The 23,346-nt window shown below is 43.4% G+C and overlaps 1 pseudogene; it reads right to left on the bottom strand.

Moving 5' to 3' along the window:
* Positions 1–6,578: 6,578 nt before the first annotated feature.
* LOC118527213 (creatine kinase B-type pseudogene) lies at positions 6,579–7,408 on the bottom strand (annotated as a pseudogene).
* Between the last annotated feature and the right edge of the window lie 15,938 nt (positions 7,409–23,346).

The following is a 23,346-nucleotide window of genomic DNA, read 5'->3' on the forward strand; positions in this document are numbered from 1 at the left end:
CTGTGAGGGAAATAGAGGAAAGGAGTGAAGGGCAATAGGGAAGAAGTAGGTGAGTCTGTGCTTTTTTTTTTTTTTAAACTATGAAAACAGTAGTATTTCCAGAAACTCCATTCAGCTGAGATTTCTGCTTTAATGTCATTGATCAAAATGAGTCACAGGGTCATCTCTAGTTGCAAGGGAGAAATGAATATTTTTAATGAGGCACATTGCTACCTGTTTAAAAATTACGGGTTCCATTGGCTAGGAAGAAGGGGAGAATGGATATTGCTTAAGTTATTAGCTTATAAGTAGAATTGCTGGGAGTTAAACATAGGCAGTTTGATTCCAAAGTCCATACTTTGCGTTATGGATTATGATAATCAATAAATGTATTTTCCCTTTATTTATCCAGTCAATCAATCATTAGATATTTATTTATTGGGCTTAATATACACCAATAAACAAAACAGATAAACCCTCTGTTCTTTTAAAGGTTTACCTTACAGTGGGGGATAGAGTAGGGGCCAAGAAAATAAAACAACCGACAGTTAACACATTAAACATACTAAATAAGCCAATCATAAAGTATGTTGGAAGGTGTTAAGTATAATACAAAAAAGGTAATAGAGCAAGGGTAATGGGGACTGGGAGTGGGTGTATGTGGATAGGATTCATTGAGAAGGTGGGTTTGAGCACAAATTGAAGGTGGAGAAATTCTTTGGAATCCTATCCAATTCCCTTTTTTCTATACTTATAAATATTTCTCAGTGAAATTTAAGCCAGTCTAATATCTGTTACCTCCAATCTATAAGGTGATACTGAATTTACAGCACTCGCTGTAGTCTCCTTTGAATGTTCACTAAGCAGAGGACTCAAACTGAGATATCAAGTTACTGGAAACTGTAACCAATAATATATGGTTGGACTCAACTAGAACAATAGGTGAAAACAGATATTCCTCCCCCCATATCTGATCTACATACATGTGTTGACTCAATCCAAAGGCCATCTATGAAACTCAGGGGCAAGGTAAACATAAGTGACTGGCCTAGAGACCCAGAGGAGAAGCTATTGAAAAGCAAAGCCAAACACTTTGTTCTCAGGCCTCGGCTGCCATGCAAATATCTTCCCGTGAAATCAGCATGATAATACCTGAGAAGTATTGAGGGTTTTTGGGGGGTGTGTTTTGTTTTCGCTTTAGATGCTTGGTGTCTTGACATAAAATATTGATTGAACTGCTTTTGAGAAATATTTTGATATGTAAATTGTTACCAAAAAAAGAAAAAGAAAAAAAAAGGAACTAAATTGGTGTCAACATTAAGTGTCTGGGCTGAGCCTCCTGTTTGTTTCAAGCCTTCCCTGGATTGGAAACTCCGTGAGGCCAGGGGATGTGTCTGTCTCGGTGATGCTCAATACTTCTTTGTTGAATTAAAGGAGACAAAAAGGAAGGAAGAAGAAAAGAAAAAAAAGTCAAAAGAAAGAAAGGAATTGAAAAAGAAAGGAAGAAAGAAAAGAAATGAAATTCTCTTTATTCGATGGCCTTAGATATACTGCGTGGTATTTGAGTAGAGGACGGTAATGTTAAGCCTTTGCTGCAGGGACAAACATTTGCTTAACTTTCACACTGTGTGTGTACTAATTGTTTTTTACTAAGACAATTGTGAAAGAGGAATTTGTGCTTGAGAAGGCTGACACTAATTTACTCTTTTTTTTTTTTTTAAGATTTTATTTATTTATTTGACAGAGAGAGACCCAGCGAGAGAGGGAACACAAGCAGGGGGAGTGGGGAGGGAGAAGCAGACTCCCCGCTGAGCAGGGAGCCCAGTGCAGGGCTGGATCCCAGGACCCTGGGATCATGACCTGAGCCGAAGGCAGACACTTAACGACTGAGCCACCCAGGGCCCCAATTTACTCGTCTTTAAAACATTAAAGTATAGGGGCGCCTGGGTGGCTCAGATGGTTAAGCGTCTGCCTTCGGCCCAGGTCATGATCCCAGGGGCCTGGGATCAAGCCCCACATCAGGCTCCTGGCTCAGTGGGGAGTCTGCTTCTCCCTCTCCCTCTGCCTTTCTCCCTGCTCATGTTCTCTCTCTCTCTCTCTCTGTGTGTCTCTTTGTCTCAAATGAATAAATAAAATCTTAAAAAAAAAAATAAAACATTAAAGTATAATTGAGCTGCAACATTGTATTAGTTTTGAGTGTACAACATAATGCTTTGACATTTGTAGTCATTGTGAAACAGTCACCATATTAAGTATATTTACGATCTGTCACCATATAAAGTTACATTTATTTTCTTATGATGAGAACTTTTAAGATTTATTTTCTTAGCAACTTCCGAATTTGCGATACAATATTATTGACTATCGTCCCCGTGCTGTACATTCCATTCCATGACTTATTTATTTTATAACTTGAAGTTTGTACCTCTTAATCCCCTTCACTCATTTCCCCACCCACCAATCCCCCGCCCCTCTGGGTTCCATTGGCTAGGAAGAAGGGTATCTGTTCTCTGTATCTGTTCTATCTATAAGTTTTGTTTTGTTTGTTCATTTGTTTGGCTTTTCAGATTCCAGATATAAATGAAATCATATGGTATTTGTCTTTTTCTGTCTGACTTATTTTACTTAGCATAACACCCTTGAGGTCTATTTGTGTTGTTGCAAATGGCAAGATTTCATTCTTTTTTTATAATTGAGTAGTATTCCACTGTATGTATATCTATCTATCTATCATCTATCTATCTATCTATCTATCTATCTATCTATCTATCTATCATCTGTCTATCATCTGTCTATCTATCAATCATCTTCTATCATCTATCTATCATATCTTCTTTAGCCATTCATTCATTGATGAACCTTTAGTTTGTTTCCACATCTTAGCTATTGTAAACAATGCTGAAATGAACATAGGGATACATATATCTTTTCAAATTAGTGTTGTTTTTTTTTTTTTTCAGATAAAAAACCCAGAAGTGGAATTGCTGAATCATATGGTATTTCTATTTTTAATTTTTTGAAGAATCTCTATACTGTTTTCCACAGTGGCTGCACCAATTTACATTCTCACCAACAGTGCACAAGAGTTCCCTTTTCTCCACATGCTCATGAACACATTTTACTTTTTGTCTTTTTGATCACGGCCATTCTGATAGGTGTGAGGTGGTATCTCATTGTGGTTTTGATTTGCATTTTCTTGATGATTAATGATATTGAGCATCTTTTCATGTGCCAGTTGGCCATCTGGATGTCTTCTTTGTAAACAGGCCTATGCAGATCCTCTGCCCATTTTTTGATTGGATTTTTTTTGTTGTTGTTACTGAGTTATATGAGTTCTTTATATATTTTGGACATTAACCTGTCATTGGGTATATGGTTTGTAAATATCTTCTTCCATTCGATAGGTTGCCTTTTTATCTTGTTGATGGTTTTCTTCACTGTGTAGAAGCTTTTTACTTTGATGTAGTCCCATTTGTTTATTTTTGCTTTTGTTGCCATTGTTTCTAGAGTCAGATTCAAAAAGATATTGCTAAAACCAATGTCAAGGAGCTTACCATTTACTTTTTCTTCTAGGAGTTTTATGGTTTCTGGTCTTACATTCAAGTCTTTAATCCATTTTGAGTTTATTTTTGTATATAGTGTAAGAAAGTGATCCAGTTTCATTCATTTTGCATGTGGTTGTCCAATTTCCCCAGCACCATTTGTTAAAGAGATTGTCCTTTCCCCATTGTATATTCTTGCCTCCTTTGTTGTGATTTAATTGACCATATATGCATGAGTTTATTTCTGGGTTCTGTATTCTGTTCATTGATCTATGTGTCTACTTTATGCCGATACCATACTGTTTTGATTACTATAGGTTTATAATCAAAAGTTTGAGATCAGGGAGCATGATACCTCCAGCTTTGCTCTTTTTTCTTAGGGTTGCTTAGGCTATTCAGGATTTTTTTGTGGTTCCATACACATTTTAGGATTGCTTGTTCTATTTCTGTGAAAAATGTCATTGAAATTTTAATAAAGCTTGCATTGAATCTGTAGATTGCTTTGGGTAGTGTGGACATTTTTAACCATACTAATTCTTTTAATCCATGAGCATGGAATATCTTTCCATTTATTTGTGGTTTCTATAATTTTTTTCATCAGTGTTTTATAGTTTTTAGGGTACAGGTCTTTCACCTCCTTTGTTAAATTTATTCCAAGGTATTTTATTCTTTTTAGTGCAGTTGTAAAGGGGATCATTTTCTTAATTTTTCTGAGAGTTCATTGTTAGCATATAAAAACACAACAGATTTTTGTATATTGATTTGTATACTGCAACTTTACTGTGAATTTGTTTATTCTAGCAGTTTTTTTGGCGGAGTCTTCAGGGTTTTCTATATATAAAACCATGTTGTCTGTGAATAATGATAATGTTACTTCTTCCTTTCCAATTTGGATGATTTTATTTAGTTTTCTTACCTAATTTGTCTGGCTAGAACTTTCAATACTATGTTGAGTAAAAGTGGTGAAAGTGGGCATCCTTGTCTTGTTCTTGATCTTAAGGGAAAAGCTTTCAGCTTTATGCTCTTAAATATGATGCTAGCTGTGGACTTGGCACATACGGCTTTTATTATGTTGAGGTATATTCCACATACTTTGAGGCTTTTTTTTTCATCCTTAAACCAGGTTAAGTTTATTTTTTTAATTTTAAAAAAAATATTTATTTATTTTAGAGAGAGAGTGAGCACATGCATGTGTGCATGTGAGTGGGGGGGAGGGACAGAGGAGAGGGAGAGAGAATCCTCAAGCAGACTCCCCGCTGAGTGCGTATCCTGACGTGGGGCTCAATCCCAGGATCCTGAAAGCATGACCTGAGCTGAAATCAAGAGTCAGCCGCTGACATCATTTTGGGAGGAAGTACGTGCCTAATGAAATAAAAATAAGGTATCACAACTCCAAAAAGTTGTGAATCTTGGGAGTGAATCATCTTCCTGATAAAGTGGATCAGAGCAAGGACGGGCAGTCCTGCACCAAAAATTTAAAATATGATCTGGCAGGGGCTAGAGTGTTCACAGCAACACTGTACGTGTGGTCACGAACCAGAGCTCAAAGGCTCTGATCAGGAGAAGTGACATATAAATAACAGAATACAACAATGAGTGCAAAGTCAACAAACTATAACATACAACATGGTTGGCTCTCCCAAACATAACGTTGAGTAACAAAAATGACATAAAAGAGTATACACTGGGGCGCCTGGGTGGCTCAGTTGATTAAGCGACTGCCTTCGCTCAGGTCATGATCCTGGAGTCCTGGGATCGAGTCCCGCATCGGGCTCCCTGCTCAGCGGGGAGTCTGCTTCTCCCTCTGACCCTCCCCCTTCTCAGGCTCTCTCTCGTCCTCTCTCTCAAATAAATAAATAAAATCTTTTTTAAAAAATTTTTTTCTTTAAGATTTTATTTATTTGACAGAGAGAGACACAGCGAGAGAGGGAACACAAGCAGGGGGAGCGGGAGAGGGAGAAGCAGGCCTCCCGCGGAGCAGGGAGCCCGATGCGGGGCTTGATCCCAGGCCCCTGGGATCATGACCTGAGCCGAAGGCAGACGCTTAACGACTGAGCCACCCAGGCGCCCCAATAAATAAAATCTTAAAAAAGAAAAAAGAGTATACACTGTGTGGTTTTATTTTTTATGTAAGTTCAGACCGAGGCAAAACAGACTGTCATGGTTAGAAGCCAGTCAAGGTTGTGGTTACACTTGAGGAGGCAGAGGCTGAAAGGGACATGAAGGGCTCCTGGGTGCTGATCATACTCCATCTCAGGACCTGGCTGTGTCTAAGGCTGACTACTATGATTTGTGCATTTTCATGTTACATATGTTACACTTATATAAAATTTAAAAATAAATAAGCAAAAAACGGCAGTAGTCTAGTGTTAAATTAGGCCTAGTCTGCTGGTCTATATCCACTTTGTTGAGAGTTGTTTTTTTTTAAAGATTTTATTTATTTATTTGACAGAGAGAGACACAGCGAGAGAGGGAACACAAGCAGGGGGAGTGGGAGAGGGAGAAGCAGGCTCCCCGCTGAGCAGGAAGCCTGATGTGAGGCTTGATTCCAGGACCCTGGGATCATGACCAGAGCCAAAGGCAGACATTTAACGACTGAACCACCCAGGCGCCTGAGAGTTTTGTTTTGTTTTGTTTTTTATCATAAATGGATGTTGAATTTTGTCTAATGCCTCTGCATTTATTGAAATGATCAAATGATTTTTATCCTTTTTTTCTTAATGTGGTGTATTATGTTGATTGTTTGACAGATGTTGAACCATCCTTGCATCCCTGGAATAAATCCCACTTGATCAAGGTGTATGATCCCTTATGCATTGTTGAATTCGGTTTGCTACATTTTGTTGAGGATTTTTGAATTTATGTTCTTCGTTTTTTGTTTTTTTTTATTTTTATTATTTATTTATTTATTTATTTGGCAGGCCAACACTTTAGTTTAGTTCAGCATCAGCCACAAAAACAAACTCTACCAAGGGCAACAGAAGTCTCTACAGCAAGGTGAAGGGTTCAGCTGCCAGGTGGTGAACATCAGGGGTGCATGGCAACACTGCGGGGGAGCAAGTTAGGAAGCAGCGGGGCTGGTGGTGGTGGCCGGTGGGCAGGTGCTTCACTTCTGGGCAGGCACGAAGTCATCGATGGCCTGGCCCTGCTCCAGCTGCCGCTCCACCTTGATGAGCAGCTTCACACTGTCCACCACCATCTGAGACATCGAAGATCCCGCCCGCAGCAGCTGTGCCCACACAGCCTGTGCCTTGTTTCTGAAGCCACAGCCGCTGGAGCACCTCTGGGAATTTCTCATGCTTGCCCAGGTGGAGCAGTTTGATGTGCACGCCTGCCTGCAGCCCTGGGCCTGGACTGAATGGGCTGGTGAGGATGTAGCCCAGGTGAGGGTTCCACGCGAACTGGTAGCTCTTAGACTTGAAGAAGGCTTCAGTCTGGGTGAGGCCATTGCAGAAGCGAGGGAACACCTTCATGTTGCCTCCCTTCTGCATGGAGGTGACCCACAGGTGGTCTTCCTGGTTGATCCACACCAGGAAGGTCTTATTGTCATTGTGCCAGATGCCGAGGCCAGCTGCAGGGGCGACACGCGCTTGTGGAAGAGGAAGCGGTCCTCGCTGAGCTGCTGCCGCACTCCTGCCGTGCTCTTGAGCGCGTAGTACCTGCCCGCCAGGTGCCAGGTCCTGGTGGGAGCTCTGTCAAGCCTAGACTTGAAGCCGCTGGGCGTGCTCTTGGTGCGCAGCTCCTCGTACAGCTCGGGGGGGTCAGTGCCTTGGCCACGTGGTCGTTGTGGCCGCTGAGGTCGCAGAACAGCATGTTGTGGCTGTTGGAGAAGGGCATGGTGGCCGCGGACGGTGGGCGGCAGGCGGGGGCCGGGGTACTCGGTCCATCTTCAGCTCCAGGCGCCGCACAGGCCAACAACCTGAATCTATGTTGTTGTTGTTGTTCTTCTTCTCCTCCCCCTTCTCCTCCCCCTTCTCCTTCTTCTTCCTCTTCCTCTTTTTCCCCTCCTTCTTCTTCTTCTTCAAGATTTTATTTATTTATTTGAGAGAGAGCACACCAGTGAGCACAGGGGGAGGGACAGAGGGAGGGACAGAGGGAGAGGAAGAGAAGCTGACTCCACACTGAGTGGGGGAGTAGAGGTGGCTAGACCTTAGGAGCCTGAGGTCATGGACCTGATGGGAAATCAAAAGTTCTCTGTTAACTGAGCCACCCAGGCACCCCCCCGCCCCGCCATCTATGTTCTTGAGGCATATTGGTCCTTGTTTGTCCTCCTTCCTTCCTTCCTTCCTTCCTTCCTTCCCTTTTCTCCTTCTTCTTCTCCTCCTTCTTCTTTTTCTGTGTGTCCTTGTCTGGTTTTGGTTTCAGGGTAATGCTGGCCTTGTAAAATGAGTTTGGGAGCATTCCTTTCTCTTTGTTTTTTCTGGAAGAATTTGAGGAGGATAGGTATTGAATCTTCTTTGAATGTTTAGTAGGATTCACCAGTGAAGTCATCTAGTTCTGGACTTCTGTTCGTTGGGTGTGTTTTGATTACTGATTCAAACTTCTTACTAGCAAGCAGTCTATTCAGATTTTTTATTTCTTCATGATTCAGTCTTGGAAGATTATACACTTCTAGGAATTTATCTGTTTCTTCTAGGTTGTCCCATTTGTTGGCATGTAACTGTCATAATAGTCTCTTATGATCCTTTGTATTTCTTTTGTATCAGTTTAACTTCTCTTTCATTTCTAATTTTATTTATTTGAACCCTCCCTTTTTTTCCTTAGTGAGTCTAGCTAAAGGTTTGTTGATTTTGTTAATCTTTTCAAAGAACCAGCTCTTACTTTCCTCAGTCTTTTCTATTGTCTTTTTAGTATCCATTTATTTCCCCTCTGATCTTCATTGCTTCCTTCCTTCTACTAATTGTGGGCTTTATTTGTTCTTTTTCTGTCCCTTTAGCTGTAGTGTTAGATTGTTTATTTGAAATTTTTCTTGTTTCTTGAGGTAGGCCTATATCACCGTGAACCTTCTTACTGCATGCCATAGATTTTGGGATGTTGTATTTCCATTTTCGTCTGTCTCAAGGTTGTTTGTGATTTCTTCATTGACCCATTGGTTGTTCGGTAGCATATTTTTAAATCTCTACCTATTTGTGATTTTTCCAGTTTTCTTTTTGTAACTGATTTCTAGTTTCATACCATGGTGGTCAGAAAAAAAATGCTTGATATGATTTTAATCTTCTTAAATTTATTGAGTCTTGTTTTGTGTCCTAACATATGATCTATCCTGGAGATTGTTCCATGTGTCCTTGAGGAGAATGTATATTCTGTTGCTTTTGGATGGAATGTTCTGTGTCTGTTAGGTCCATATGGTCTAATGTGTCACTGAAGTTGATGTTTCCTTATTAATTTTTGTCTGGATGATCTATCCATTGATGTAAGTGAAGTCAGTAAATTAAATTAAAGTCAGTGAAGTAGATTAAAGCGGTATTATTATACTACTGTCAACTTCTCCCCTTAGGTCTGTTAGTATTTGCTTTATATATTTAGGTGTTCTGTGTTGGATGCATAAATACTTACAAATGTTGTATCTTCTTGCTGGTCTGTGTGTGTCCTTACATCTGAAGTGACTCTCTAGCAGGCAGCACATGGATGGGTCTTGTTTTTTTAATCCATGCAGCTGCTGTCTATGATTTGGATTAGAGACTTTAGTCTAGTTGTTTCAGATTTGTAGATCCCAGGACTGCAATCCCCCTTGGACACCAGAGCCAGGCGCTCAAAGCCAGCTTTGGCGGGGCCGCCGTAGAGTGATGTGTGGGGACAAGGCGCTTGCCCATCTAGCTTTGACAAGTGGTGCACGGAGGTGGTGCGCTGGCCTGGCTGGCTGAGGTGGGGCCCAGGGAACAGCATGTGGGGCGGGGGTGCCCACCAGTGCTAGCAGATTAGAGGGAGAGAGCAAAATGGCATCTGCCAGAGCCAGGGTAGAGGGAGAATATTAAAAATGGCGCCCAACCAGCTTCTCTGTCTGATAGAATCCCAACAGGCTCCTGCCCTTCTGGCAGATGCTTTCAGATGAGTGAATGTATCTCCTTCACTTATGGTCTAGGTGCTTTTCTTTTCTTTTCTTTTTTTTTTTAAGATTTTACTTATTGGAAAGAGAGAGACATAGCAAGAGAGGGAACACAAGCAGGGGGAGTGGGAGAGGGAGAAGCAGGGTCCCCACTGAGCAGGGAGCCCGATGTGGGACTCGATCCCAGGACCCTGGGATCATGACCTGAGCCGAAGGCAGACGCTTAACGGCTGAGCAACCCAGGCGCCCCTCTAGGTGCTTTTCAAACTGCAGCTTCCATGCTGGATCCCAGGGCAAGTGATTCTGCCCCCGAGCCCTTTAAAAACAATCCCTGTTCCCTGCAGCCTTATGGTTTTCCTGGATGTAGGCCTGGTTGGTTTTCAAAACCAGATGTTTGTCTCTGTGATGCAGGTGCCCAGGGTTGGGATACCTGACATGAGGCACAAAGCCCTGCTCCTCAGGGAGAAGTTCCGTATTTGTGAGATCCCTCTTGACTCCAGGTTGCCGCGCTGGGGTAGGATTTTCGGTGAGACCGTGTCTCTGCCTCTTCTACCAGTCTGCTGTTGCCCTTTTATCTTTTGTTATGGAAGAGCTTTTTCAGGTCTTTTTTAGAGGGGAATTTTTCCATATGTAGCTGTAGATTTGTTCTGTCCATGGAGGAGGTGAATTCAGCATCTTAACTCCACCAACATCTCGAACTGCCTTCCTGCTAATTCATTCTTTTGCTAGTATGCTAATGCCTGTATTTGGGAGGTAGTAATCAAGGCAGTGGCAATAATTTTCATAAAGTCTTTTTTTTTTTTTTTTTTGACATCAATGTCACTCAATGTTTGACCATGCACATATTTGGGCTGAGAAAATATCTTTTTATAGTGATTTCCAAATTAGAGAAATCAGGGCACCTGGGTGGCTCAGTTGGTTAAGCATCTGCCTTCAGCTCAGGTCATGATCCCCGGGTCCTGGGACTGAGTCCCCCGCCGGGCACGTCGGGTTTCCTGATCAGCAGAGAGCCTGCTTCTCCCTCTTCCTCTGTCTGCCACTCCTCCTGCTTGTGCTCAATCTCTTTCTCTGTCAAATGAATAAATAAAATCTTTAAAAAAAAAATGAATTACAGAAATCAATCTGTTTGTGACCACATTTTAAAAAATGGCACAGACAGAAAAGGATAAAACAGATATGAGTGCACTGTATGCCGTGAGGGTGAGAATTGATGTGTCTACTGGATTAAGAGGTAAAATGCATTTCTTACTATGAAAAGTGTTTTAAAGACAAGTTTGAAATTCAAACTTTCAATCAATGAAGTGTTTGAGTTGGGGAAAATACGATCTCTAAATGATGAGTAAGCCATTGAAATCTCTCTGAGGTTCAAATCATAGTGCGTTTAGTTGAGAAGCATTCTGTAAACTTGTATACTGATTCAAATCCAGCTTCGACCACTTCCTAACAGTGTGACCTTGGACCTTTGTTTCCTTACACATGATATGGGCATAGTGGTATCCACTTCACAAAGTTGTTTTGGGAATTAAAAATGAGTTAATTATGTAAACTGCTTAGGAGAGTGTCTGGCACATAGTAAGGGCCATATGCGTTATTAGTGATTACTGTTTTTATTGTCATAGCTGTTCTGTGATGAGCACCGTGGGAGACGAAACACAGACAGTCTTATTTAACCCAAGACCAAGTATGAGTTTCAGTGCATGCAATACTTTGTAATTATCTAGAGTCTGATTAGCTGGCTTTTAAGCAGAAGCACCCAATGTCTTAAACAAACAAACAAACCCCAACAACAACCACCTTCCTAGCGGCTTCTACATAAGATCATAGGGAATCAGTGGAGGCCAGCATTTTATTTGGATAGGGAGATTTTTTTTAAAAAGTGTTTTTCACTTTTAAAATATGAATGCCCATAAGCAGAGTGTATACTCTATTTACCCCAGTCCTTATCACTTCTTATTGTCTTAGTTTAGCCACTTGACAATTTATATGACCTGGCTGACCCCTGGATGCATTTGAGTTTTTAAATTTTTGCTGAAGATTGAAGTGACTGTAACTTTCTCATTCTGTATATTGTTGTGCAACTTCAGACCTTTAAACTGAATTAAAACATGTATTCCTCAACGGGGCTTCCCCCCATCCTCCATGTCTCCTGGCATTTTGCCTGGATGCAGACAGAGCAGTGGCTCTGGTAGAAGTATCTTATCCACCTACCTTGTGGAAGTCGCTCCGAAATGGCAAAAAGCTTCAATGAAGTGCATATTTTGCCAGGCACAAAGTCACATACATGTATCTAGGGACAACACCAGAGTTGTGTTCTGAGTTCCAGAACTCTTAAGATGGCAGGTAGAGGAGATGTGGGAATGTTCCATGTTTATACTGCAGCCCAGAGTACAATCAAATATGTCTAACTTGGTGTGTTATGGGTCTCGGCTCATTTTTAACTAGGTGTTTTTTTTTTTAAGATTTTATTTATTTATTAGAGAGAGAGAGAGAGCATGAGCAGAGGGAAGAGGCAGAGGGAGAAGCAGGCTTCCCGCGGAGCAGGGAGAGCAGGGAGAGCAGGTAGCCCGATGTGGGGCTCGATCCCAGGACCCTGGGATCATGACCTGAGCCAAAGGCAGATGCTTAACCGACTGAGCCACCCAGGCGCCCCTCATTTTTAACTAGGTATTAAATTTATATGGCACCGTTCTCTAAAAAGCAATGTTACACATATTGGATCTAAAGCATCACCACACCACTCCTTTAGAGTGGATAAGTGGGTGGCATATAATCTGGAGAAGATATAGCCACCAAATGGCTGCTTATACTAAAAATATCTAAGGTTATATAGATGTAAAAGCCATGGTTTTCATCTCTTCCATGCTAAGAGCACAGAGATTTGACTTTTCTGGTTAATCTGATAGGTTCAGGTAGCCCAGAGCCATACAATTTGGCCATCCCTATTGATAACATTTGCCATTTCACTTAGGGCTATATAAAGACTCTCAATGTCTACAGTTCCCTCAGTGGCCATTAAAGTCACTGAGGAGAAAAAAAGATCTTCAGAAAATACAGTGTGAATAATGGCAGCAAGAGAAGAAATTCCTAGTTATAGCCCACTCATATATTTTTGAAATGTAGGTCAGATCTAGAGGAAGTGAAAGAAACTTCCTGTTGAATTTTCATTTATAGCATATGTCTGGAAATCTCTAAATGTAATTTCTTGGTGTAAAATAAACTGCAGAAATCTGGGATGTGTCAGTCTGCTTTATGTTTATTGAAGCCATTCTATTTGAAGCTGAAATGTTGTAAAATTATATAGTGGAGTGAATAGCTACAATTAGTTTAACAGACATGACTATATTCCTCAATTGAAAAGCTGTCAAGACCTCAAAAACCAGATACAAAAAAGATCTAGGAATCCCATAAAATCCTGTCTCCTAGGAAGGATAACATTTCCCTTTGGTTACTATACATCTCTTTGCATATTTTACTACTTAGGCCCCCTTTTTTTGTTAAAAAAAAAAGAAAGAAAGAAAAGAAAAAGGAAAAGCATGTCCCAAAGAGAAACGTTCACAAATAATGTTTTTAAAAGTTTTGAACTGATTGGGACAACTTGGATGTTTTGATGACTCCAACCAAGCTCTCAAAATAAAGAGTTTGGGAAGAACTGTAAAGATGTCAACACTGTGGTGTGACAGACATCCCCATTTACCTTATCTACAGTCTACCTTGATTTTGGATTTTTCTAAATTGAGATGAGAACTCTGTTAGCTGTTAAAGTAATGGCACTCGATAAATGCTACTTGGTGATGATAAATATTACGTGATGTCACTTGTAACAGACACTGTTGACTGCCTTTGTAATAACACCAGGAGCTCTGATTTTGTGGTTGTGTCCACCCCTCTTCACGTGAAGGGGTTTCATATGCTATGTGATGGTCACCCTATTTTCCCTCCAGAGGTAAATGATGATTTCGCTGAGCCAATCATGATAATCCCATTTCCCTTGTCAGTGACTGCTTTAAGGATGGGCTTCTGACCTAATAAGACATGTGCAGAGCTGACCTAATAAGACATGTGCAGAGCTTGGGACATTTCCTGGAGAAGGTGTCTTCTCTTCTTTTGGAGGCTGTTGGATCTCTATAGGATGCCTGGGAGCATGGTAGCCATGTTGTGACCCTGGCACAAAGCCAACACGTTGAGAGCAGAGAGACGGAGTGAATCTGGGTCCTCCGTAGTACCATTAAACTGTCAAACCCTGAAGAAACCTACACTGAAACTTTAAAAATGTGGGATAATTAATTTTTTTTAATGTAGAGACCAAATTCAGTTAGGACTTACTGTTACTTGCTTTCCGAGACACCCTGACTAATACTGCAGCAAAGAAAAGATCTCTATAATGCTATTGGGAGTAGAGCCTTTTGCTTCATAGACTGAGCTAAGACTTGGCTTCTGGGGGACTGGAAAGGCAGCATACTATTGAGCAAAGAGCAATGCACTTAGGGTCAGAATAACTGGCTCTAAATCATACCCCTTACTTTTTTTAAAGGTTTTTATTTATTTGTCAGAGAGAGGGAAAAAGAGAGAGAGAGAGCACAAGCAGGGGGAGCGGCAGGCAGAGGGAGAAGCAGGCTCCCTGCTGAGCAAGGAGTCCGACGGGGAACTCAATTCCAGGACACCGGGATCATGACCTGAACTGAAGGCAAACGTTCAACCGATTGAGCCACCCAGGCGTCCCAGATCACACCCCTTATTTATTATTTGTGTGATCCCAGGCAGGTAATTTAATCTCCTTCAGCCTCAGATTAACAATGTTAACTCATGGGCTGGTTGTGAAGGTTGAATTAAGTAATACGTGTGAAAGTCCACCAGATGGAGTCTCCTTGAGGGCAAAGATTGTGTTGTGCTATCTTTGTATCCCTATCACACACTGGTTAGCATATAGTAGCAAACACACATATATCATCTACTCTGGCTAGTGTTTTTCATGTATTAAGTTACGTATTCACTTATTTAATTGTCACAATCACTGTATTATTACTCCCCTTTACAGATGAAGAAAAAGGCTCAGATAGATTAGGTCATTTGTCCAAGGTCGTCCAGATAGGAAGTAAGAGAGCCGGGATTTGAACCCAGACAGCCTTCAGAGTCTAGGGTCTCAACTACAGCATATTCTGCAGAGTAGGGGCTCACGATTTATCAAATGGATGAACGGTACCTGGTAAATATTTATTGTACAAATGGGACACAGTAACTGAATAACGATTTCACTTTCTTAAGAAAGAATGTGTTGTATCTCGATTTTTCTCTCTTTAAAAAAATTTTCTTCCAAATTTAATGGGCTTCTGTGACCATGGGTTAATTAGGGGGGCATTTTTCCATTGTAACAAGAGTAACCTACAAGGCAGCCACCAGCAGGATCAGACCTGAATCCAAGGACTATTATCTCTTTTTTTTTTTTTAATATTTTATTTATTTATTTGACAGAGAGATGGAGAGCACAAGTAGGCAGAGAGGCAGGCGGAGGGAGAGGGAGAAGCAGGCTCCCCGCCGAGCCAGGAGCCTGATGTGGGGCTTGATCGCAGGACCCCGGGATCATGACCTGAGCCGAAGGCAGATGCTTAACCGACTGAGCCACCCAGGCGCCCCAGACTATTCTCTCTTCAGTCTGGAGAGTCTCTGAAATGAAGACTCTGCCTAGGTTCTTTATCTCCTCCTCTCCCAAATGGCTTCTGAGAGCATGTGCTGAAATTCTTCTGACTAGTAGAACATCCTGGTCGCACCCCCATGACTAGTGGTAGCTAAAAATTGATTATTGTAGGTCAGTACATCTCATTGCTCTGCCATTTCCCTTTACCCTGTGGCACTGCCATGCCTCTGTCCCCATCCTCAGCCCCTCTACTGCTCTGCTCAGCACACTACCACCCCCACTCACCCCCCATCAAAATCTGTGGTCAGCAAACAGTCCTGAAGGGAAGAATTTTAACAATGGAGTCAAACACATAAATGATCAAAATAAGAAATTCCACACCGCGATACAGAATTGACTCATAGCTTAATGAATGTGTTCTTTCTCTGCGGACAATTAATAGAAGGATATTTCTCAAATCCGAGAGATCAGGCTGACAGGCCAGTGGGAAAGACTTGGTCTGGGAAGGAAGAGTGACAAATGACATTTTAGAAGAAGGATATCTGGGGCGCCTGGGGGGCTCAGTCATTAAGCATCTGCCTTCGGCTCAGGTCATGATCCTGGGGTCCTGGGATCAAGCCCCGCATCGGGCTCCCTGCTCCGCGGGAGGCCTGCTTCTTCCTCTCCCTCTCCCCCTGCTTGTGTTCCCTCTCTCACTGTGTCTCTCTCTGTCAAATAAATAAATAAAATTAAAAAAAAAAAAAAGAAGGAGGGTATCTATTCCCCTTGCCAGGCCATACATGTAGTTTTCTCAATGGTCCTATCACTTCTGAAGTATGGGGCCTTCATTCTTCCCTCTCCATGCTTTCTTTCCCTTTCTCCACACCTCACTTTTTCCCATCTTCCTAGGGAAGCCACAGTTTCCATTATTTGTCTATAGTCGACTATAGGACCAAGAACACCAGCTCTAGACCGGTCTTTGTGGAAATACTGCTTTTAAATCACTCCGAATCCCATCACCCATACACCCTATAAATACAAACAGAACAAGAAGTTTAGCAATTTTATAGGAAAAAAGGACCTAATAAACATTAAACTATAAACTAGCACTGCCCAAAGGAATACAGTGCGAGCTACCTATGTAATTTAAAATTCTCTGGCAACCACATTAAAAAAGTAAAAAAAGCCAAGTGGAATTAATTTTAATCATATATTTTATTGAACCCAATATATTAAAAATAGAAACATTTCAACATGAAACCCCATAAAATAATTAATGAGATATATATTTTTTCATACTAAGCCTTTGACTCCTCTTCTACACTCATGACACATCTCAGTTCAGACTAGCCATATTTCTCGTACTATTGATAGCTACACGTGGCTAGCGCTACCATATTGACAGTGCAGCTCTCTACTATTCATATCTTCGCACATATTCTAATTTTTCTGAACAGTCACATATATTTTGCATGCATTTTGAACCAGTGTATTCAAACTCTCTTGCGTTCTTTTCCCCTGAATTACTGTATATATAAATAAATGTCACATGCACTTAGATGTTGCATGCATTATGTATACTTAAAAAGAAAATATACATTTATCTCTTTGATTGCTGTGGTCTATATAAATGACCAATCATTCATAAAGTCAATCTAATGATCTTCTGTTGTGTCTACTGATTGAGCATTCGCCTATTGGGCATCTGGGCAATTTATCACTCTTCTCTGTTCCAAGTATTACTGCCACGAATGCCTTTTTTGAGAACGGAATTCATTTTTTCCTCTTTCTATCGCCCCCCTTCCTTCTTTCCTAGTCTCTTGTCCCTTTCGGGATTATAGAGAGTGAGGTTGAGAAACCTCCCTTCCTCGGTTGGTCCAGGATCAACCAACTTTCCACTCTCCAAGTGCCATGTGAGGGCATCTGTGTCTTCTGTGATAAAAGAAAGTCAGTGACCAACTCTGGGCCCAGGGCAGTTAATTCACGCATGTGTGTAGAGAAGGAACAAGGGATGGTGGGGGGGGGGGGGAGGACCTTGAAAGGTGTTGAACAAACAGCTTCTTTCATAAAGGTTTTGCAGGAGAAAAGAAGAGCCCTTCATTTTGAAGTGTAATGAGAGGACAGAAAAGCAAAATAGAAAACACAGGCATGAATATGGATACAGCTCTCCACACGGCCCCGCTGACTAGAAAATGACAAGGAAAAGACTATCAGGGCTTCTATTACAAAGGTGATGGGCTGGATGTAATTAGGGATTAATCTGAAATTTCTAGTACGTACCCAGTGTCTTGGAGCTTGACAAGCTGCCATCTGTCCAAGATCCCCAGGAGGAGCAGTGTGGCTGGCTTAATCGGGGAGGGGGTGTCGGGGGTGGGGGGGCTGCCCATAGCAAGCCACTTATCAGGGTGCTAATGAACAGGGAGGCCTTCTAAGGGGGGACCTGGAGTGGTGGTGTCACTTTCCCTTTGTTGTGTGCACATTAGCTGGCATCTCTGCAGGGGCGGTGACTTGTCAGCAAGGAGACCAGTTGCTAGGTAACCGGGGAATTATGAGGGAAGCCCCTTCCCCCAGCCCCAGGGAAGCAGAGTGCCAAGGGGGCTCTGAGAAGGATTTGGTGGTTAGAAACAAACAAAAACAACTACAGCCTTGAAGATGAAAAGATTAAGGGCTACCCTAAGGAGTAGCAGGTGACTGTTTGGCGGGGGTGGGGGGGTGGTGGAGTGGAAGGCCTAGATAAGTGGAAGGAGGGGGAAGGAGGGGCCAGAGAATAAAAGAGGACAAGTATTAAAAAGGGAGATAGGGAGAAGATTGTGGGGGAAGAACGCATCTCCATCAGTTCCAGAAATGACCTCATTACGAGAAGGGTACCAGAGTTTCCATCAACTCCAGGGGCCTCAGAAGCTTAGGACAGTCTGTGCAAAAACCAGGCGAAGTATGGTCTCTGGACCAGCCATGTCTTAACTGGAGACTTGTTGGAAATGTATCAAACCCCACCCCAGGCCTACTGGTTCAGAAACTGTGTTCTAACAGGTGATTCAGAAACATACCAAAGATTGAGAGCCCCTGCCACAAAGAGATGAGGTGGCTTTTGGAGGGTGAAGAGGGGGGTGTCAACGCAGATTGCACCAGGCAAAGTTAAATGGGCAAGGAAAACTTTATGCAAGACTATTACAAAAAGGAGAGAGGTCGGAACAACTCAGTCTGAACTCAATTGCCCTGCCCCAGAGGAGGCGAGGGATTTTAAAGACTGGGGTGAGGGGCACCTGGGTGGCTCAGTCGTTGGGCATCCGCCTTCGGCTCAGGTCATGATCCCAGGGTCCTGGGATTGAGCCCCGCATCGGGCTCCCTGCTCAGCGGGAAGTCTGCTTCTCCCTCTGACCCTCCCCCTGCTCGTGTTCCCTCTCTCACTGTGTCTCTCTCTGTCAAATAAATAAATAAAATCTTAAAACAAACAAACAAACAAAAAACATTTGAAGACTGGGGTGAGCTAGTGGCAAAGTATGAGAGGATGTTAGTGGGAGACAATGGGGGGGCGGAGAGGAGTTCTAGTTCATTTGTGTTTGCTAATAAACTTCTATTTTTTTTCCTAAAGATTTTATTTATTCATTTGACAGAGAGAGCAAGAGAGCACAAGGGGGTGGGGAGCAGAGGCAGAGGGAGAAGGAGGCTCCCCACTGAGCAGGGAGCCCGGACGCGGGGCTCCATCCCAGGACTCTGGGATCATGACCCGAGCCGAAGGCAGACGCTTAACCGACTGAGCCACCCAGGCACCAAACTTCTTCTATTTTATGACAGGAGGTAGTTTTACAACTTGGAGCAAGAGATCTAGCTGAAGTCAGCCCCTTGCTGTCCCACAGAGACTGGAGATAGAGGAATTATCTCCTTTGATGATTACATTTCAAAGAGATGGTCCCTAGGTCCTAGAGAAAGACCTTCCTGCATTGTAACATTGGTAAGAGGCTTTAAAAAGGATTTATATACATCTCAAAGGGGCAGAGAAAGAATTTACCAGTTTTCTAATGAAAATGCTCTAAGAAAAAGGAGGTCAGGAAGAAGTCTGTCTGGAGTTTTTAGAAAAACTGATGGGAATGGTAAGGCTGTCTTGGTCAGGGGGGGAAAACAGACGCCTAGCACAGTCAAGGGAACATTGTCGCCTCTTTGAATTGAATTCTGTCTTTGAATTCTCTCGCTTCTCTTTGTAATCTTAACCCAGCACGGTACTACGTCCTACAGAGCCATAGTGGATGTGACAGAGATGAAAGGCAGCTTATTCCAGAAGATACCGTTTCAGGGGAATGGACAGGAGGGAGAAGGATGGAGCGTGCACTGGGGTGGGATGCAGAAAAGCAGCTTGCACTGAGCCTCCTCCCTCTCAGTTTGCTGGTCTCACTTCTTTCAGGGGCAAACAGACCGGGACACACAGAGAGGGAGGGCAGCTTGGGCTCGCTTTGTTTGACTCTCTCTCAAGGTTTTCCGAAGCGCTGATGCTATTTGCTTACAACAATGTGGCTGTGGGTAAGATAAGAAGCCAGCTGAAGCCAGGGCTTTTCTGCTGCACTAACACTACCTTGGAGGGACTCGGCCAAGGTGAATTGTCCTCCAAGATGGATTTACAGGAAGGCTTCGTGCCTCTACCTGGGGGGTTCCTGGGGACATGGTTGCCCTTGTATTTGGGCATTAGAAGTCCTGCCAGAAGGCTGGCTTTCTTCCCATTCCCATTGTCCGCCGTGGGCGTGCTTCTTCCACATAGCTGGTGACTGAGCATGCAGCACTGATTGGGCTTGAACTGTTACAAAGGACAACAGGCTTTCGCTAGTGACCTTTTAGATAACCTGCCTTTTTGGCTCGGGGAGGGGACGGGCGGGGAGGAGGGGGGGTTCTTGGAATGGTAAAGAGGCAGCTGTTCCCGGAAATGCAGCCAAGAGGCCTGGCATGGGGCCTTGGGCAATGTGCTATGGGAGGCTGCGCAGCCCCTCTGTGCCCAGCCCTGGTCACCACACGCCCTGCAGGCACCTTCGAGCCTACCAGCCTCCTGCCTGGAACAAGGAGCGAGGCTACCAGGGCCACAGGGCTCGGAGGCTGGGGCTGGGCTCATCTGAGTAGCGGCGTCTGCTACAGCCTACCTGCTTTGTCAGCTGCTTCTGGGCCAACCAAATGGTGACATTTAGTAAATAGAAAAGCTCTGGAAATGTCCATCGTTATCACTTAATCTTGTGATCCTTTCCTTGCGTGTTTCCTCAGACTGGGGGGTTCTCTGGGCAGGGCTGAGTCCCAGGCTAATGCAGGTGCCAGTGTGTGAGAAGGAGAACTCCTTGGTCCACTGTACTGCTGCCTCTTGCCATCTGTCATTTCCTCCAGAACAATGTTTCTGACCCCAAAAAAGGTTTTCCTTCATCATGCTTAGGAGTTTGAGAACTGCTCCCAGAAGAACTATCAGAAGATGGGCAATCTTGGTCATATTATAGGGATTAATAGGGATTCATTTAATAAAAAAAAAAAAAAAAACCAGATTAGACAGAAAAGAACATCATCTAGCACATGGTAACATTTTTTTGCTTGTTTGTTTGAATTGCCACCGATGCAACAAATGGAGGGACAATGCTCATTTGTGATAAAGATTTACAAAATAGCCAAACCAACATTTTAGTGTGAGATAAGAGATTAATGCAACTGCACGTAACTCACCAAAGCAATTATTTAGTGAGGGCTTACTGCGTGCTTGGCAGGCACCCGACCAGACACAGAACTGCTAAGAGCACATTTGCGTCCTGTGGGTCTCTGTAAGTCAGATGCCCTATTGAGGAACAGAAGCCCAATGAGCCTGGAATTGTGCACATCAAAATAACATTTTCAGGGCTGATAGTTTTAAGAGACCCATTTAAAAGACACTATCTTAAATACATTTAAAAACAACATTACACAGTTCCCATTTTAAAGTGTTCATCCTGTGGAATAAAGAAATTTTCCTTATGCTATAAACTCTGAACCCAGCTAAACCGAGGACCGATCTGGAGAAATTGGTTGTAGCCATAAGAGAAAAAGCCTGGAAACAAACCATATCCCTCCCAAGTGTCTTTATTCCATCTAATTCTAAGGAGCAAGCTGGGAAGCTCTTGTAAGCATTTGCATTGCAAAGCAGTCTGGAAATTGGCCTTGTTTAAACAGGCGCTCCTTGCAAGGCCGCCCTCCTGTCTCCCACCCTTGGCAGCCACGAGCTGCCCCGGATAAAAGAAGCTGACACGTGAGCGTTGCCGCTGAAAAGAAGCCTTTGAGCCGCTCAACTGTTTAACTAATTAATGCAGTTCTCCCCCTAAGGTTAGCAATGAAGGGGGGTGGATTTGTGAGCGATACACCACTTTGGGTCTATTACACGTTGGCAAGAGAGACGCAAGGTGAGCGCGCTGTGTGCAGTCCTGCCAACGTCGGGCGGAATCCTCCCCAGTCCCTGGCGTTGCGTGGATCACAGCGAGGCCTGGGGCTGCAGGGCGGCTCTCCATGGGTCGGTAACCACAGGAAAGGCCCAAGCTGCTTTTGATCCTGGCAGAACTCAGAAGGAAAAAAAAATCTGCAACTCCCACCGTGGAACTTTTGTCGTCTACACTGGGAGATTTAAAAACTAAGCAGACCTTTGAGAACACTACAAAGTGACCCGAGACAAAGGCAGAGAGCTCCCAACGCAAACAATTGCTTATGTTGGAGGCCAAGTGTTTGCTTCAGTCTGACGGCCAGACCCAGAAATCCAGGGAATGGAGGCCCGCGAACAGGGGTGGGGGGAGGTGGGCGGGCTGGGTGGGGAGGAGCCAGTGTCCTGTTGTGTGACAATCTGCGTGTCCCATTTCTCCCCTTCTCCCTTTCCCTCCAATTATGCCAAGTAGAGCCAAGCCCATGAAAACTTGTGAAGAAAAATCCAGGTTCAGTATCCTGCACTAACCTCCCCACTTTATTATTATGTTTTGTTTATTTATTGTTGTTGTTGTTGTTATTTTCCTGTATTAGTCTGCTTGGGCTGTCATGACGAAGTACCACAGGCTGGGTGACTTAAACAATGGAAATTAATTTTCTCATGCTTCTGGAGGCTGGAAGACGAAGATCAAGATGGCGGTAGAGCCTTTCTTCCTGGCTTGCAGACAGCCACCTTCTCACTGTGTCCTCCCCTGGCCTCTCCCCCTCCTCCTCTTCCAAGGACAGCAGTCTTAGTGGATCGGGGCCCCATCCTCATGACCTCATCTAACCTTAATCTAACCACCTTAAAGACTCTGTCTCCAAATACAGTCACAATGGGGGTGAGGCTTCAGCATAATGGAATTTGGGGGACACCATTCTGTCCATGGCACAACTCTTTCCTCTTCTTTCCACATTTGCAGGCCTATCCTTTTTATTTCTCTCCCTAAAACTCTACCAAAACTTCACTCAGGAAGGTGTGTAGCTGGCAGGGCCCTAGGCTTATGGGGGATCAGAGCTGGGTGCTGGAAAGGTGTCCTTTGTTAGGGGCTCCTGAAGACATGATGAGTGCAGTGGCTGGGGTACAGGGCCGAGCGTGGGCTGGGACACGGGGTGCTGCAACTAAGTGGTCACTACCCTGTCTATCGCCTTTTTACATTCAGCTTCTAGAAAAGGAGAGGCATACATGTTTCCATTTTCTCATTCCCATTCATTCTCCAACCTAGCCTGGTTTTCTCCACAATTCTGAAATGTTTTTTATTGAGATGGCTAAAAACTGCCTGCTGAACATCTCCCTGCATTGCACTGTAAAGGAACACCCCCCTCCATGTTCTCTGCTCTCACACTGCTACACGGACAACACTTCTCACACCACATGTGTGCGTTTATTGCCACACTGATCAATTCTGCAACACTGCCTGGGGGGCCTATCATTCGATTCAGTTCTGACCCTACTAGGAGATGATGTCAGATCCCACAGGAAGTGCACGGCAGATGCCAACTGCAAGTCTAGGTTATCACCTGCGCCTTTGACCTAGCCGCTATACATCAGAGGTTGCAATGATCACCCCTCCCATTTGATTAATTTTCTAGAGCAGAACTCACAGAACTCTGGAAAACAGTTTATTTACTAGCTTACCAGTGTGTTATAAAAGGATGAAATTCAGGAACAGCCAGATGGAAGAGATGCACAGGGCCAGGCATGTGGGAAGGGGCGAGGACCTTCC

Source organism: Halichoerus grypus, chromosome 3, assembly GCF_964656455.1.
Source record: "Halichoerus grypus chromosome 3, mHalGry1.hap1.1, whole genome shotgun sequence".
NCBI classification, from domain to species: Eukaryota; Metazoa; Chordata; class Mammalia; order Carnivora; family Phocidae; genus Halichoerus; species Halichoerus grypus.